Here is a 13,828-nt window from a genome sequence, read left to right on the forward strand (position 1 = left end):
TCGGGTACTGTGAACAACATGTGGAGCGTGTTTTTGCTGGGAAACGTTGTGTTGAGAGCGTCGACGCTGTTGGTCAGCAACGTCAAGGCGTATGCAACTAGGCGTGATGCACTTGGCTTTTCCTCGATCGGGACGCTGACGCTGGTGGGTGGCAGCTCGCTGTACTTGCGGTACTGCAGCTTTGAGGGCTACAAATACCTGTTCTATGTGCACAGTCTCAGTGTGAGTGACTACTCCGTTTTTGCGCTGCTCAACAATAAGATGTTATTCGGAGTAAGCCTGCTGTATCAGCACCAAGGATTCAGCGTGTCGGATCACAGCGTGTTGCGCGTGGTGGGGAACAGCGGCTCAGCTCGCTACGCCATCTGTAACGATGAATTGTGGACTATTCAGCGGTCAAGCTGGCTGGATTGGCGCGACAACGACGTGGAAGTGGGTGCGATGTTCTACGACACTGAGTCCGCATTTGTGAGCATTGACGACAGCAGTGCGGTAACGTTGACTGGCTGCAAGATGGGCTCGACGGGGTTGTCGGTATCCCTGCTATCGCGGGTTGACGCCGGCTACCGGTTCGTTGCTGGGTGTCTGACGGTCGCGGGACGGGAGGTGACGACGGCGGCAGAACTGGCGCTCCACGGCATCACCAACGTGACGACGGTTTTCGCGTGCGGTGAGTGCACGAGGGACGGCGACTGCTTTGCTCCGCTGACGACGGCTGTCATTGACTGCAAGTGCCAGTGCGCTGCTGGAGGGCACGGCGATGCGTGTGTCCCTGCGCCTGTGCCTGCTGGCCCGCCGCCACCACCAACAGCAACACCCACACCGCCGCCACCGCTGGTTGGTGAGTGCATCAGCGACATGGTGTACCCCGAGGTTGCGCAGTCTGTGGGCAGCGGGCTGTCGTGGCTGTGCTACCGCAACGTGACGTTCAGCGGGGGCGGCATGAGCCTGACGGTGCTGGTTGGGGCGATGACGGGCGACGTGGTGAAAATAACGTTCGATGGATGCACGTGGAGGGACGGCGCCGTGCTGTTGCTGTTGGGCAACGCGCACGCCACTGTGGGGTCGCTGCACATCGTCGTCACTGGCAGCACCTTTAGTGACGCGCTGCTCAGTCCGGAGGGTGGGTTTCCACCGCACACGAACATCACGATCAGCGGGAACCGCTTCACTGTCACGAGGCTGATTCCTCGGTCGGGATTGGACATATGGATCCCGTCGTGCGTTGCGATGAATGGAATGGTGATCGCCAATGACTCCGCGGTGGTGCTCAGTGGCAATGTGTTTCAGACCGTGACGGCATCGTCAATCGCAATTTACGTTGTCAGATCTGCGCTGAGGGTGTCTTGGCACTCCGTGTTTGCGGTGGTGGGCAACACGTTTCATATGGACGGCGGTGGCAGTACGCTGATAAATATTGAGGGTTTTAGCCAGTCCTTGTCGCTGAGTGTACTGAACAGCTCTGCCGTGGTGGTCCGGGGCAATCTTGTGACGAGACCCGTGAGGTACTTTTTATTACTAATTTTGGCATTACGTGTGGAGTCTCGGTCAGCGGTTGTGTTTCAGGGCAACGAGATGCAGAGAAGCTCGGTTGTTTTTTTTTCAAGCCACTCTTCATACATCTACTACAACTCCTGGCTGCAGTTGAGCGGCAACCTCTGCCGTGAATCCCCATCGGAAGCGTTTGCTTCCCTTTATCCCAAAGTGAATCTCCGCGACTCCACGGTGTCTGTTTCCGGCAACCGATTCATGTCCAGCACGGGCACGCCGACAGTTCTGCGGATATCCACAGGGTCCCGCGATATCACAAACGGAGCGATTGTGGCTGCGTGCAACAGTGTGAACGGCGAGGAGAGAGTGAAATACAGCATCCCGTCCGTGTACAATGCCAATATCCTGACCTGCAGCGACCCATGCATCCTTGCGGCGTCGTGCTTCCCCGCGTACACGACGACGGCCTCGAGTGATGGCTGCGCCTGCAATTGCGCGGAGGGCGGCCACGGCGATGCGTGCCTGCCCGTTGCTGTCCCCGAGCCACCGAGCACTGACGGCGCCGACTTGTGCGTGCGGGACGTGCGTGTGGATGTGGAGGTGAACGCCGGTCTCGGGACGTCGGTAGCGTGCTACGTTGGTGTGACCTTTGCGGCGGATGTCGTGGTGGACGTGGCGTCGATGTCAGGGAGCGTGCACAACGTGACGCTGGCGAACTGCACGTTTTTGGGCGGAGCGAGCCTGTACGTTGTCGGGTGGCGGTCCGTTCCGCCTGCTGGACAGCGCGCCGATGTGTTGATCAGCGGGCTTGAGTCGCGCTCCGGTGGCGGCGTGGTGGTGGCGAACCGATTTCCGCCGGGCTCGCGCGTTACTGTGGTGGACTCGGTGCTGATCGCGGAGAAGCGTGTTGCGTATCGCGACGCTTACGGCCTTGGCGCCGCCTCCGCGTGCCTCGTGGTGCACAGCGTGAATCTGACTGGGAGCGTGCTGACCATTGCGCGCACGCATGTGGCGGCGGTGTTCCGCGACGCTGTTGGCGTGTTGGTGGTTGGCGGCGTGGCGCTGTCGTCGCGCGGTGCGCTGTACGTGGACGGGCTATCGGTGCAGACGGCGCTGGGGCTGTGCGTGTCGGTGGAGGGCGGTGTTGCGGCCAGCGGTGGCTCCGTGGTGGCGTTTGTTGACAGCGATTTCCTGCTGTGCAAGCACGCGGTGTCTGTGCGCGGGGCTGTGAGCGTGTCGGGCTCCGCAGTGGCGCTTGTGCGGGGCGAATTCTTGTCGACGGAGGAACACGCGGTGACGTTTTATTCGACGTGAGGCTGGCCGGTGGGTCGATGCTGCTGGCGAAGGGCAACGTGCACGACGGCGTCTCGAGGGAGATGCTCTACGCGGCTGACACCGTGACCGCTGCTGGGAGCACGCTGAGCTTTGTGTGCAACCGAGCGCTGCTGCCACGGATGCTGTCGGCGAGCCTGTCGCTTGCGGCTGGGGCGCATTTGAGAGTGGCGTGCAACGACGCTGGTGGGCGTGTCCTGTCGACGGCGGAGGAGTACGCAGCGGCTGGTTTTGGCGACGCTGGGAGCATCGACGTTGTTGGGTGCGACGCCTGCGACAGGGACACGCACTGCTACGCGCCCGGGACGGCGTCTGCGAGCATGATGAACGGTGTTTGCGTGTGCGATTGCGGCAGCGGAGGGTACGGCGAGGCGTGCGTGCCTGTGGAAGCTCCCGCGCTGCCGCCCGCTGCGGGCACCGCGTCGAGTGTGTTTGTCCGCGAGGGCGTGACGGTGCAGTCGGTGTTCGTTGTGCCTGCCGGCGCGAGCGAGGTGACGCTGCGCCACGTTGTGCTGGACGGCGTGAGTCCGGTGCTCTACGTACCGTGGATGGCGCGGGACGGCGTGCGGATCGTTGTGCAGAACGTGTCGCTGCTGAATGGTGCCGTGCTGTACGTGATGGGCGGTGGAGCGTTGCGCGGTGCGGGAGCGGCGGGGAGCGACGAGGGCGGGCCGGTGGAGCTGTCCGTGTGCGATGTGGAGGCGCTGAACGGTGCGCTTGTGCTGACCGGCACTTTCCCTGCGGGGTCCGTGCTGACGATGACGGACTCCGTGCTGGTTGCCACGAGGCCGACGCCACTTGTGTGTCTTCCCGGCTCGCAGTCCTCGCCGTACGCACCGGTGCTGGTGCTGTCGGGCCTGCGGCTCGTGCGGTCCGTGCTGGTTGTGTCCGGCGTTGCCCTCGTGACCGTGATGACTGGTGGGCGGACGGTGGTGGTGGACGGCGCGGTGCTGGAGCTCGTCGGTGGCGGTGTCTCGCTGGACGCGGCTGTGCTCGGTGGCGACTTTGCGTTGTACGCTGGTGCGCGCGTGGTTGCGTCGGGGGGCGCTGTGCTGCGCGTGTCGGGGAGCCAGGTGTACGCCGCGCATGGGTTGGTGTTCGACGGCGGTGTGGAGGCCAACGCGTCTGCCGTCGTAGTGAACGACAACGCCGGTGTGCTGACGGATGGCGCGCTGCTGGAGCTGCGGGGGTTGGCGTCGTTTGCGTCCGGGTCGTGGCTGTCGGTGCGCGGCAACAGCATCAGCGGCAGGCTCCTGTCTGTGCCGTCGTACCCGCGCCGTGCGGATCTTGTGCAGAGCACGCTGACGCTCCACGGGAACGCCGGCAGCGGGCCTGTCGTGATGGACGGCACCGTTGCGCTCGGGGGTGCCGGCCGAAGGTTCGTCGTGGGGTGCCTGACGCTCAACGGGCAGGCACTGCAGCCGATGGACTACAGGTCCGCCGGCATCATCGGGGAATTCCGCCCCGTGGCGTGTGGCGTGTGCGATGCCGACGTGCGCTGCTTTGCAGCTGCGACGAGGGCGATGTCTGGGTCGTGCGGCTGCCGCTGTGCTGAGGGCGGGTACGGGCGCGACTGCCTGCCGGTGTACCTGCCGCACGTGGACGGGTGCAACCGCACGCCTGGCATGCCGCCGCTGGGCCACACGGCGACGCTGACGGAGACGCGCAGCCCGACACCGACATGGACGCTGGGCCTGAGCACGACGCACTACAGTCCGACGCCGTACGGGCCGACGGAGGCGCTGCAGGTGACGGAGACGATGGCGCTGCCGCCCACGCGGACCCCCACAGCGTCGGTGAGCGGCACGCTGTGGTGGAGCGACGTGGCGTGCCCGACGCTTGCCGTGACGACGACGGCGGTTGGAGGAGGCCTCACGCAGAACGACATTCGCGGCGGTGGGAGCGCCGTCCCGACGCTGCTGATGGTGGCGCTGCCGCCGCCGTTTCGATGGGCAAGCGACCCGCAGCTCGGCACGCACCTGAGCTTCGTGCCGGTGTCGACGGCGCAGCCACGCGGGTTTTGTGGTTCGTGGGGAGCGATGCTGCGCAACGCGACGTGGGTGCGCAACGCGAAGAATCCGTCCACCGTCCTGGAGCTGGCTGTGCCCGTGCACCGCGGTTACTTCATTGGTGCCGACGAGACGATAGTCATTCGCTGCGACGCTGCGGCAGTGTCCGGCGGCTGCAAGGGTGTGCTGCTTGGGTCCTTCACGATCAGGTCGAACACGCTGCCCGCCGCTGCCAGCGCCCTCTCGGCGATCACCGGCGTTGTTGCGGGTGCGGCGGCTGTTGCCGTGGTGGTGACCGGCGGGCTGGGCTCCATCCTGGAGATGCAGGCGCTCGGCGTGTTTGCGAGGATGCCATGCGCCTCGGCGCAGGAGCGTGCGAGCACCGTTGCGCTGCCGTACTTCCTGTCGGTGTTCGCTGCCCTTGACCCGCTGTGGATGGTGGTGGGCAACGCGCTGCTGGCCGCTGCGTTTGGGTGCGTGCACTGCGGTGTGACGGCGGCCTTCCAGCGGTGGCGCGGCGTGGACGCGGCGAGTGCGTGGGCTGCGATGCGCTTCCCGAGCCTGACGTACGTTGTGGCGCACGCGATGCACCTAGGCATATTCTTCGGCTCCGTGCTTGCACTGGCGATGCCCGACGCCCGCGTGCAGTACCGCGTGATTGGTGTTGTTGGCGTGCTGTACGGTGTGGCGTTTCCTGCTGGCGTGTGCTACTTGATTGCCCGCCACGTGGGCGCGAGCTTCACGAAGTACTGGCAGTTTTCGAGGAAGTCGCTGCACGAGCGCCTGCTGTACCCCGTCGGGTATTGGCACCCCGCGGCGCAGCAGCGGATGTACGGCGGCATGCTGACGAACATGAGGGGCAGCCACGTGTACTGGTGCGTGTTCCAGCTGTCGGTGCTGTGTGTGGTGGGCCTGATTGCGGCTGTGCACCCGCCCGTGGGAGGCTGCCACGTCCAGTACTTCTGCATGGCGGCTGTGCTGCTTGCGGGTGCGGGCGTGGTTGCCTTCACGAACATGATGCGCTCGTCCTTCCTGACGGTGATGCACACGGCGAGCTTTCTGCTGCTTACGGCGCAGTGCGTGGTGAGCGCGGCCAACCATCTTGCGCCGAGCGACGGCAAAGCGAGGGCGTACGCGGCTATCGTGCTGCTGCTGACGACTGTGCTGCTTGCGGTCACTGTGTACAGCGTCGTTGTGTGGTACGCGGAGGACCGCCACTGGCAGGAGCTGCGCGAGCCGCGGCGTGGTGGGCTGGAGGCGCTGCTGCGCGATGACGAGGAGAGTGACGAGAACACGCAGAAGCCGCACGAAATGACGTTATCGTCGTACGCCACAGGCACCACCGTTGCGTCGTCGTACCGACCACCCGCACCGCCGTTGCAGCCTATGGCTGGTGACACCCGCTCAGACGCGCTGAGCCCGCTGGACCGTGCATCCAGTGCAAGCCGTATGATCGATTACGCTGCCATGTGACGTGTAACACGCGGAATTAGTAACTATGCGGTGGCTGAGAGGCCACGGCTGTGCTGCGCCCCACAGCCAGCCATCGTTAACAGCACCGATAGTGTTGTTGATTGGTGTTTCTATCGATTTGTTTCTTTTTTGAGCGGGTGCTTCCAGGAGTTTTTCCCGTTCCACGCTGATTGTGTGGAAGGGGATTGAGTTGTCGCTCTTGTTACTCCTGATGTCATGTTGTACCGGACTGTAATTTCATGGAGTTGCGTGCGAGGAACTCAACGCTCATTTTGTGCAATGGAGGAAGGATACGGTGAACCGCCTAGCGGAATTAATGAATTGCAGCTCTGCCTTATCGTGGGTTTACATGCAGGGGGCATAAACTTTTGCAGGAGCAAAGCGGCGACAGAGTAGCAGCAGGTCTCCAAGTTTTCAGGAACGTCTTCGAGTGGGGTTGCGTATTGAGGCGCGAAGCATTGTCGTGATTTCGGGCCGCCCTGGTGTGGCGAGTGCACGGGGTGATCGATGTCTTATTAGCGGCGGAAATGACGGACCAAGCCCTCCCAGTCACGTTCCACACTTGTCCTCGAGCGCACCACCGCCATGTCTGTACCCCTCAGGTGTGCGCGTGGAACGTGGGAGCCTTGGATGACGCGGCATTGGGATTTGTTGCCCGCTACAGCCCGCACGTTTTGTGTGTGCAGGAGGTGTGGCGGCCACTTCCGGCTATTAGTACATCCCTTCACGGCGCGGCATTTGATTTATTTGGCACACCGCATTCCACAGGCAAGGGATATGGTCGTGGATTGGCCACGCTGGTACGAGGAAGCCTCCACGAGGAATTCCTTCTTTTCCCAATTTCTTCCGGTCGTGCGTAATTCATGCACCACAGCAGATACAGAGGGATGTGGCGTTAGCATGGGGAGTACGATATTTACCGGGACTTTTTCCACGGCAGCGTGCGCCCATGTACCTACTCGTCGAACCGTGGAGGCACGCGAACACATGTCGACGGTTCTGGATCACCTGGTGACTCACATCGTGGACGTACCCTTTTTTCTTGCCCGCAGCACTGAGGAGCGCGCACACGGATGCAGCTTGTCCTTGGCCACTGCGAGGTGTCCCGGAGCGAAGCTTGTGATACGAAATCCGAGAAGGCGTCTGATCTCTCGCAGCTCACAGACACATGGACCACCGGCATCGTCGCATTGGCCGAACGTATTATTCGTGCCCGACAGCTCAAGCCAGAGGCTCGCCGCTCCGCCGTAAGAGGCGACTGGGAACTGACGCGCACGGACCCCACCCTCACTCGTGGGGAAGAGGCTGCACTGGCCCGCCTCCGCAGCGGAGTTTCCCACACAATACGGATGGCTGCTACGACCACTGCAACTCGCCATCCCAGGAACATGCTGCTGGTGCGGCGCGGATGCCGCACAGCAGACACGCAAAGGACTTAGTACGGAAACGCCTCCTCCTCCCGCTGGACCCACCCCACCACGATCCGACGGCCGGCAGACTGCCCGGTGTGTGGCAAGCACTGCAGCTGCTTCATTAGTGTCGTGACGCACATGGCTGACGCCCAGGGCATGACGCGCCCCCAGGAGCTGCGGGAATTCAGCTTTCCCGATGAGTCGGAACCGCCAGAAATCCCACCGGAACCAACACCCGCCACTTGAGCGGGGACGAGAGCGAGGGACGGCACGCCGATCGCACCTCCGCTGCAGACCGCAAAGCCCAGGCCGAAGCCACTCTCATGCAGTTTCCGCACGGCGTCGTAGGACAAGCAATCCGAAACCGTAATTCATCTTCGGCACTTACACAAGCAAGAGTTCCCCCGACAAATAGGAGGCGTTGCCAGGAATATGACGGTCTGACGGCATGCACCGCGCTCGAATGCATGTACTGTGCGAATTGAGGGCTCAAGCAAAAGCGGGACCGCTGTCCCGCATACGAGCACACGAACGCTCCAGAACAGAGCCACAGTCGGCACCGAAGAGGGAAGCACTTTGTAAACGCTTTTAATGTGACGGGCAGGCGGGCAATGCCGGGGGTTGACCACTCACACCCGGCAAAAGCACCCGACAGAAAGAAACTCCGGACACTAAAAATGGGGATTAAATAGCCGCGCGCTACAAAGCCCGAACCTCCGCATGAAGAACATCAAAACTACACAAAAACCCCGCCTCTGCACAGGAGGGGAATGCCACCGAGAAACAGTGCACCGTGAGCCTAAAATGTCACGCACACATGCGTTGATGGACGTCACGCTGTCGCCGATGTCACGAAGGCAGAGGGCTCAGGCCGCCGAGAAGGCGCACTTTTCCCGGTGACGACATCCCGATGGGATCCCCACCAGTTTGGTTTTGCTGTTTAGCGTGCGGGTGTCAGTGCCACAGCAGTGACTGACTGACCCACTACCGCACGGCACGCCACGGGCATCGACCGGACGTTGTGAAAACCGGCCGACCGGAACTGTGCGGAGAGGCAGGTCGGCATTTACTCCGCTGCTCGGCTCTGCAGGCACCCAGAAAAAAGCATGGAGTGGACATTGGAGAGGTGAGGAAGCCGCGCTTCACAGAAATATTGGTGTGCTTCCATTTTGAGGCGGAAGGTCTCTGCCCCAGCAGTATCTCCGCGCGGCGAGAAGACACGAGGCCCCTCGCAGATGCGGCAGGTCGTATTTGCTCCTGGCAGGCTGCCCTCTTCTCCCTTTTCTCATAGCGTCCATTTTTGGTTGGTTCTGTGATATGTTGTTTTATTGATTCTTGGCAACAACGGATTATCGAGCCACCGCGCTATCCCCGGGGCGGGTGCGTAGCGGTGGTGTGTGCTTTACGGCCTCCGCTGCGGCTCCCACTTCGGGTGCCGGGGCTCTCTTTTACATCTCCGATCATTGGGCGGGCGTGCTTTGCGATGGTGGCTGGCGTGTGGGCCTTCGTATTTATTTGAGCAGACACGAGGAATAGTAGCAATATATATATCAACAGCGCTGAATAGATATTAGTACTGACATCTAAATGCCTATCTATATACATACGCAGTTTATAAAATAGCAATTCAATAAACCAAGAAACCAAGCAATCTGTCAAATTTTAGGGGAGAGAAGGGATACATCCATATCTATACAGATGCATCAATGAATATGAATAAAGTATCGTTTTGATACTCATGCCCATATCGATATATCTACACATTGATCAACGCCTATTTTCTTATTTATACCCCTCCATATAATGTTTTCACCGTTCCTTCTTATTTGTGGCATTTTGCTTCCGCTATATTACGTATTCTTTTCCCGTGAGTTTATTCTTACTGTTTTAGAGAAAATAGGCATTCCGTCCCACAGACAAGGTTTCATATGCACTGAAGCATCCCATCGGACAAAAGTCGCAAGATGTTTGCGAGGCCCATCCCAATTGACTGATGGTTGCTATCTTCTTTGATCTTCTGAGGAGCTGCGACGTGTGAGTGCGTTGCCTCTGACGCTCAACACAATGGCAACTTTCAACGAGCAGTTTGCAGGTTTATTGTGCAGTTTTCTTGAGGTGTGGTCCACATCCGTATTTTGGGAATGAATGCACGGTGTACCTGTAGGGGACGCTGAGGGCGGCGTCAGCGAGGCATGGGATAACATGTACTCCGGAACAAGTGTGTGGCGTTGGCCAGAGGAGGTCTTGTGTCAACGGCATCACTGATTGATGGCCATTGATTTTGAGGCTTCGATCTTTGGTGCTTTGAGGAATGGAACGACGCTGGCTGACCAGGTGCCACTCGCCATCTATTCTGTCCTTGTTATGGCTTAAAAGACGATGCGGGCGCATGCAGAGGTGGGAAAGGAAGTTGGACATTGTGTGGACATGCACGTGGAATTGTCAGAGCGTCACGATATCCCTCAACAAGTGTGGAGCCCCCGACTTGATGATTCGACCATCCTGATAAAACCTTTTGGGGTGGAGGTGAGCGCGCTGACTTTTGTTCCTTCGAATTTTCCCTCATCTGACAGTCTGCGCAGCTGACTTGGAGGAACATCATGCGCATGTGTTTCCGGCGTGTGCGATGCCGTTTCCCACATTTGAGGGCGATTCCCCCGATGACGCACTCCGTCGTTCTCAATTGATCCCCTTGAAGACACGACGCAACGCGGGGTTGGTGCTGAGCGACGAAAGCCTTCCGTCTCGGTTGGTACCAAAACGGAGAGTCCATGAAGAGGCATGCTGCTCGCGATTGGTTGATGCTTGGCCTGGGAGGAGTCTGTTTGCCACCGTGGAGCATCTCCCTTTCGCCTGATTGCAGAGCCCTCCACAAATTGCACAGTTCTTGTGCTCCTGAGTAGTGCCGATAGGGGCGGATTGCATGGTAGTGTTTCATTGCTGGAAGGCACTCTGTGAGGAGGAAAAATATTATTTATTCTTTCTTCTTCCTAGACGAGACGAATCCGTTCTTTGATTGAAGTACGGGTGCCTTGTCGCAGCTCTTTTTGGCCGCTGGTGGCTTTGGTGTTTGTTCCAATCAATGGCTCTCACTGGCGGCTCCAAGGCCTAATATTGACTGGCGTTGTCGTTTTGCGGCCCACGTTGCTTGGACCATCAATTATTTGTGCAACTGGACAACAAGTTCTCTGTGGACGTGGATCGTGTTTTGCAGAATATGGCCACAACAGCTGCTGACCGTGCTGGTGGTTGTTGCGTCCTGCATGACTCTGACGATGTTCTTGCGGATTTCATTCTGTTGCGTGCAAATGATGTTACATCTGTGCCCTGTCGTGTGGCAGAGGCCTGATCCAACGGAGGATAGAGTGTTTTGATGAAGCACGGCACAGACAACCCTTTGTGTTGCTCATCGTTGTGCTCGTTTTCACTGCGGTCCTCGACGTGGGAAACATTTTATTATGTGCGGTATGGGGATCACTTCTCCGGTGGCATATTGCCGTGTGGCGATATTTGGTCAAAGGACCCTGTGGAATGCTTTGTGAGGGCGAAGGATGATGGCAGGACTGTCGTGCCCACACAGATGGAGAGGAGAACAGGGTGGTTGATGTGCCCTGCAACATTGCGCTCTCAATTGCGTCATTGGATGTGTGCAGAGCAGGTGGCTCTCCGGTGTTTGTTGGCTTTACGGCCAACCCGCTGGCCCCTTCTGAAGGGCATTCAAGAGCATTCGTCCTCTGAGGGTGTTTCTGCTGGGTGGTCTGCACACTGCAGTGCCCGCTCCATTGGGCTTTTTCTTTGGTGGGAGGATGGTCTGTTGCACTTCTTGGGCTCCTGTGGAGGGGGAGGGTCGCGGGGCGACATGCCCACTGCTTCGGTGTTGGCGCACCGCGTACTTGTGGCCGCGTTACGCAGGAGGCATAATCTTCCGTTGCAGGATGAAAGCAACGTGTTCTTGTTCCTTGCCAGCAATGGACGTTCTTCTTGTTATGCTGTTCGGGTGTTTCTGCAGGACAATGAGTTTGTAAATGGTTACGAGGGATGTGTGGCTGCAGGGATTGAGTACCGCTTTGGTTTTTTCTGACGGGTGGTGTCGAGAAATTACAGGCGCTTGCAGATGTTGTTGCCGGTGTGAGGGCAGGTGTTTCAGCCACCCGAAGCGCGGCTGTTGGGAAGGCGTTTTTTACTCTTGCGGTGGAGGGAGGCATCGACGAGGCGAATGTGCGTGCTCACTACCCTACTTTCTGTACTGTTTTGCCGCGACGACTGGATCTGATTGCCAGCCACGTTGGGCCATCGCCATTTGGCCTCGACGTTGTCTCAAAGCGGTCGAGAGGCCGCAGTGCACGGCATTTGCATTTATTTGTGGAAGTGTCACGGGGGGGAGAAATGCGGACCTTTCGGCATCTGGCGTCTCACTGCCGTTTGATGCCATATTCGGTGAGTCCGTGGGTACTGTCTGGTGCTCCTGCCTTTTACTGGATGATTGGAACTGCTGAGATGTGGAGGGTATTTGCTGCGCCTTCTTTCAGTACCTTTTTCGCACGCCGTGTTCGAGACGGTTTTCGATTGCCGCATTGCATGGGGTGCTGCAAGGCGATGCTTTGTGCCACGCGATTGTGTTGTGGGTGCCATGCGGTGGAAATATTTGACGTCGTTGAGGTGCCCCCAGAGGGTGGGGGTGGCGATCCTCCGGCGCGGGTGATCACTGACGGGTTCACACGCCCCTTTGAACCTGCTGTCCCTTCTTTGTACTTTTATGAACTGGCCGCGGATATTGCGGAATATATTCAGGTTGCCACGGTGCTCCATACATTCAAGGTGTTGTCCTCCGCGCCGTCAACCTCGGCATTTGACCGACCGGTCCCGTTGAAGGATTTGGGAGGAGGATCAGTTCAATTTGTTCTGCTGCTGGAGTCAATTCCTCCATTTCTGTCAGCTAGACACGCCCACACCGTCACTTTGCGTTCTCTTCCCTCTATGGGAGGAAAGGGTGATGACGAACCTCGAGAGACAGTGGCTCTTTTTTGTTTCATCGCCGGGGGATCGGTCAGCGGCAGTCGATGCATCAGCCCTTCCTGAGGGTTGGCGACACAAACTCTGTGGCCGAGACGATTTGGATGGGAGTTCACAGAGGCAAAATCCTCGCTCTATTCCCGTGCTTGTGCCGATGGAATGTAAGTATTTGCCTCTTATTGTGATGCCTCGTGTGTGCCGTGAAACTACATTGAGGAGAGCACGAGGTGCTATTGTGCGTGCTATTTCTTTAGACGCCACGGCTCCTTTCAGGGTGTGATTCGACTGTGTGGTGAGTCGGTTGAGGGGGAGGACGTGGATGGGCCGCGCCTACCCGACTGCTGCGCCTCATTTTTATGAACGCCCTGACCAAATTGCTGGTCCCCTTTTGCTTGTCTTACCGAGCCTGGCGACCTCTTGAGGATCGGTGCGGCGGCATGGACTGTCGGGCTGCTGAGGAGGCCGTGGCTGCGCGGGACGTCCTGCGGAATTTTTCTGCGTTTCAGGACTGCTGTAGAGAAGAGGACATTTCATGCCTCCTTCACGTCCACGAGAGTAAATGGAGGGATCGCGGTTGTGGGATCGCACTTCACGAGGGTCTGCGCTCTTTGATGGCGTCGACGGTGCGCTCTGTGTGTCTTCGACCACTGCCGAAGCATCCCGCTTTTTTTCTTCCGGTGAACTGGAAAATCCACCGACACGTCGAGCGGGTGTTGGGGGATGTTGCAGCGAGGAACGCTTTAATGGTCCTGCAACCAGGTAGCGCTGCTTGCAATGACCCAGCAGCACTTGGGGTTCTGCTCGCTCCTAATTTCTGCTGGCTGTCTGTTGGTTGGTGCCGTTTGCTGGAAGGTGTATTGGCCCATGCCCAACCGTCAGTGTCTCCGTTTCTGTGTGCGGCCTCACAGTGCTTGGGCCGTTGTGGACGTGGGAGAGTAATTACTGCGGTGGTTACGACGACGCTGATGTGTTACGCCGTGGCTGGTGGCGCCACCCACTCCTCTGCCACGTCCTGTTTTGATGTTTTTTGATTTTACTTTGATTTCTTACACACAAACACACTCAGGCTACGAAGGAAGCTACGACCAAGCGCGAATC

The 13,828-nt window shown here is 59.0% G+C and overlaps 2 pseudogenes, besides 1 other annotated feature; both read left to right on the forward strand.

The window, feature by feature from the left end:
- On the forward strand, positions 1-6,305 carry Tc00.1047053510487.20 (annotated as a pseudogene; the record flags this gene model as incomplete).
- Positions 1-13,828: part of a sequence feature (areas not merged during assembly with more than two copies in the genome that could not be assigned to a particular haplotype) that runs on past the window's edge.
- Tc00.1047053510487.30 lies at positions 9,521-13,474 on the forward strand (annotated as a pseudogene).

This window comes from Trypanosoma cruzi, genomic scaffold (assembly GCF_000209065.1).
Source record: "Trypanosoma cruzi strain CL Brener 1047053516763 genomic scaffold, whole genome shotgun sequence".
Taxonomy (NCBI): Eukaryota; Euglenozoa; class Kinetoplastea; order Trypanosomatida; family Trypanosomatidae; genus Trypanosoma; species Trypanosoma cruzi.